Consider the following 4,771-nt stretch of genomic DNA (forward strand, 5'->3'; position numbering starts at 1 on the left):
CTGGAGTGGTTTGAGAAGTAATCTGAAGCCCCCTAGGACTTTCTAATTAACATTGAAGAAGTTTAAGGGAAGATTGGGATGTGTGGGTGTTCGTGAGCAGAAACCTCATCACTCCCATGTTCTTTCTGACCTTTGCCTCTCATTTCCTAATGTCAGTACCAAGCCATTTTATACAATCTACTTTAATCTAGGGCTGGATTCAATCCGTATCGCTGAAGTATCGAGGAAGATCTGCTTAAAAATGTTAAGGTAATTCCCGTTTGATCCGTCATATGCAGCGTTTACTGTGAATGCAGTCTCCGCGACCGCGGGAACATTACCTTTAATTGTCAATAGCTCTATAAAGCAGATCTTCAGCGCTACGGATTGAATAGAGCACTTATAGACATTTTTTTCCTCAGTTGTTGTCAACCAGGGCAGTAATGCATTGTAAGTTTATCTTAATTGAATAGAAAATGATTGTCAAATGCCCATAATGTCCAGATCTAAAGTCAAGGTGTAAGAAAGTTGATAACATATAAGCACTACCTAAAGACCAACTGGTTCACTAGATTGAAAGTGTGGCTCTGTGGTACTGTATTTGTCTGCATGAAGCCATTGAGATTGGATGCATTGGATGCAAACCCCAGTTGTAACCACACTGATACAGCTTATCAATGAGCTAATTATTTGAATCAGCTGTGCTAAATTAGGGTTGGAGTGAAAATCTGCAGGACGGTAGTTCTTCAGGAACAGGTTTGAGAGCCCTGCCCCAGACCATGCTATAAACATCAGTTTGACATTTTCCTCACTGCTACACACATTCTTTCTGTCAATGTTCTATTTCACACTCTCATTTCTCCACTAGACACATGTCATGTCTATATGTTTGGGTTCGTGCTGCTGTTAGATAGAATATCAAAATGTTTGTGTGACTGCGATAACAGCTAGATATTTTACTTGTATAGAAACCAAAGATCAGATGTTTGAGTGGGGTGTCATTGCCGGATTTCTCTGCCTGTCTTTCACACATTCCCCTGCATACAGACAGTCCCTAAGAGTGACTCCATACACAGAGGGCTTTGCTAGGAGCTGGGTGTTCTGACAGCAGAGCTCTACAGCACAGGCCTGTGCTTGAGTCTGTAAACTCAGCTCACGCAGTTCACATGAGGATTGAGGCTCAATAAGTCCATGTGAAATCACTGGATTGTTACACTCTGAGCTCTATCCCCAGAGTGTCAGAGGTTGTAAAGCCACACAATCAGTGTAGCTGTCAGAAGTACAGTAAGTGGCTGAATATACTATGGTCCCAGCAATCGATGGACTGGTTCAGCCAGAAATCACCTCTCCAGGAGCATTGTTATTGGTCTGTGTTAGTCTTGGCTTGGCGGCTTGTGTGTCATATCTGGATCAGTTTATCAAAACAGAGGTACGCCAGGTGTCATCCAATAATTCCATAACATTACATGCCTGAAAATGGGCTTGCTGTTGTGTATAAGTATCCAAACCTCAGTTTTCTCTTATAAAAACTGAGACTGTGGGCTTCAAATGGGTATTCTGCATGAATATATCATATCAGCACATTCACATGGTTTGTTCAGCTGCATAAGACCAATTGTGCTTGAGTAGCTGAACCACATTTACTTAAATAGCATACATTTCAAATATGAATATGGTGTATCTCAGTATGACTGTAATTTGGCCAAATCAATCAGCATGTTTCCCGTAGCAAGAGAGCCCCCTCACACTCTTATTGCCTCCTGGTCCTTTAGAAGTGAATAAAAAGGAGAACTCAAAAGACTCATTGAATACCTGACTATGTGTTTATGTGGATAAGTTATTTGAATGTACTCCACACACAAAGTTGCAGTCTTCTTGGGTAAGTGTCATAATTGCTTTGCACACCTGTATTGTGCAATATTTGCCTATTATTATTTTTAAAATGCTATAATTCTTCTCCCAGTGTCTGGTGTAAAGCAGACTGAAGAAAGTTTTACTCTAGGATTTTGCCTGTGCCTAGCTCCATCCTGTTTCTTTTCATCCTGAAAAACTCCTGTCTTTGCTGATGTCAAGCATACCCATACCATGATGCAGCCACCACCATGCTTGAAAATAAGGAGGCATTTCCTCAGAGATGTGTTGTGCTGGATTTGCCCCAAACATAAGGCTTTGCATTTAGGCCAAAAAGTGTATTATTTTGCTGTGTTTTTTGCTGTATTACATTAGTGCCTTGATGCATGAATATGCATGTTTTGGAATATTTTTTATGCTGTATATTTATATTATTTTTTTCACTTTGTCATTTATATCATTATCTTGGAGTCACTACAATGTTGTTGATACATCCTCAGTTTTCTTCCATCACAGCCATTGAACTCTGCAGCTGTTTTAAAATCACCAATAACCTCATGGTGACATCCCTAAGCAGTTTATGTCCTGTCCTGCAGCTCAGTTCAGAATGACAACTGCATATTTGATGTGTCTATGTGGTTTAATACATCATCCACAGCACAATTATTAAATTGACCGTGCTTAAAGATATATGCAATGTGTGATTTGTTATACAAAGGAAGGGCTAGTCATTCAAAAATCATGTCAACCCCTATTATTTCACGCAGAGTCCATATAACTTATTTTGTGTTTTTGTAAGCCAAATTTTACTTCTGAGATAATTTGCGCTTGCTAAACAAAAGGGGTGATACTTATGCATTGACAATATTTGAGTTAATTAATTTGTATTAATTAGTAAAAATGTGTAGAATCTTCTTTTCACTTTGACATTTATGGTAGTATCTAGTCTAGATTGTCGTGGAAATTCAACACAGGGACACTCAATGTCAATATTAAATGAATCACTCTTTATTGTCAGCAAGCTGGAGAGGTCACAGTGAAAGTTAAACTTAAAGTATCGGTCTGAAGTGAGCTGTCTTGGGGCAGTCCCGTTTGATCTTTTATATACTGATTAGGCAGACAAGTTACATAGGGTTGGTTCCTGAATGTGTCTGGCACCATCTCCAATCTTAATTTATAGAACATATTCTGGGAGTTCATGCGTCCCCCCCAAAAAAACGAAACACTGCCGGTTAAATCAAAATAACAAAATTCAAGGAATAGTAAAATAGACTCGAGAAACGGTGTTCTTCATTCAGGGGCAGCTCTCTCTCTCTCTCTCCTTCTTGTGGTCCGAATCACACATAGGACTGTTGATAAATTATAAACTTCTACCTAATTATCAGTGTTTACATATTATATTTAAATCTCACCCAATGTCTCTAGTTTTTCTAGTGAGGGGGATCAGGCCTCACCAGAAAGTCAGAGCAGAGTTCAGAGGTCATTCCACCCCATTAACCTCTCTGGTACAAGTGTCCCACCTCGACAACAGCCAGTGAAATTGCAGGGCGCCAAATTCAAAACAGAAATCCCACAATTAAAATTCCTCAAACATACAAGTATTATCAACCATTTTAAAGATAAACTTCTTGTAAATCCAACCACAGTGTCAGATTTCAAAAAGGCATTACTGCGAATGCACACCATGCGATTATGTTAGGTCAGCACCTAGTCACAGAAAACCATACAGACATTTTTCCAGCCAAAGAGAGGAGTCACAAAAAGCAGAAATAGAGATAAAATGAATCACTAACCTTTGATGATCTTCATCAGATGGCACTCATAGGACTTCATGTTACACAATTGTCATGACGTTGACCTGGGGGTAGGTTTATGACAGTCATTAATACCTCTTCCCCCCTTTTTCCTCTCTCTACCCTACTGATGTTACATTTGCAAAACCCTTGGTTAACATAGAGATTCTGGGAACATCAGAAGGTGGCGGGAAATGAACTATACTCTGGTAATCCGACCAATTGAACATATGCGGTGGTACTTAATGAATATGATGTCAGTTCGGTTGTCATCTGAGACATTCTCATCAATGATAAGATGACATAAACTCTACAGTGAAAAGTCTACACATCAGAGTTATCGGATTCACATGGAATTCTTGTTCAATTTAAATGTTTGAATATGAAATTATTTGTGATGGTATGCAATGTGATTTTAGTTTCTAAAATGTGAGATTTGGGTTTTCATATGCTCAATCAGAGGCCCGCCCCTGTCAAGGGGCATGGGCTATAAAACTTTTCAAACACACTCTCCTCTTCCTTCCTATAAAAAGCCTTGAGGATGTGAGGACGACGGTCCGATGTCAGAATGGTTCAGATAATAACTACAGAACGAAGCCAACATCAGCGTGAGCTTTGTTTGCGAATGGTATGAACTTTGAACTCTTATTCACTACAGAAGTGATACCTCCTAGCCGTTGAGGTAACAACAGCCGCTGCAAACGAGGGTTAGGAAGGAACAGACAGAGTATCCCGTCTATCACACAACGACGTTACTACAACGTATCCAATTGACAACCATAAGACATTCTTCAAAGGACTCGGTTGGGCAACACGGCCTTCCATCTACCACCAACCTACCGAAGCACAGCTCAGGGTAAATATTTATTGCATTTTCCTTTTCCAAATGGGCAGTAATTTAGAATGAATAAGATACTGTATTTACGATAGCACAGCTTCGCCCTTTGTTCCTCAGTCTTCCCGCTCTTTCACTCAAACCCAGCCCCTTTTCTTTTGTGTAACAAACTGTCATATCTGTTCCGCCCGCCATGGACGTTTTCCTTTATGACGTAATTTGTTATCAATTTATGATTTAATTATGTGTGTGTGTAATTCTGTGTGATTAGTTAGGTATTTAGTAAATAAATAATTAAACCCAATGTTGTATT

This window comes from Oncorhynchus mykiss, chromosome 25, assembly GCF_013265735.2.
Source record: "Oncorhynchus mykiss isolate Arlee chromosome 25, USDA_OmykA_1.1, whole genome shotgun sequence".
Taxonomy (NCBI): domain Eukaryota; kingdom Metazoa; phylum Chordata; class Actinopteri; order Salmoniformes; family Salmonidae; genus Oncorhynchus; species Oncorhynchus mykiss.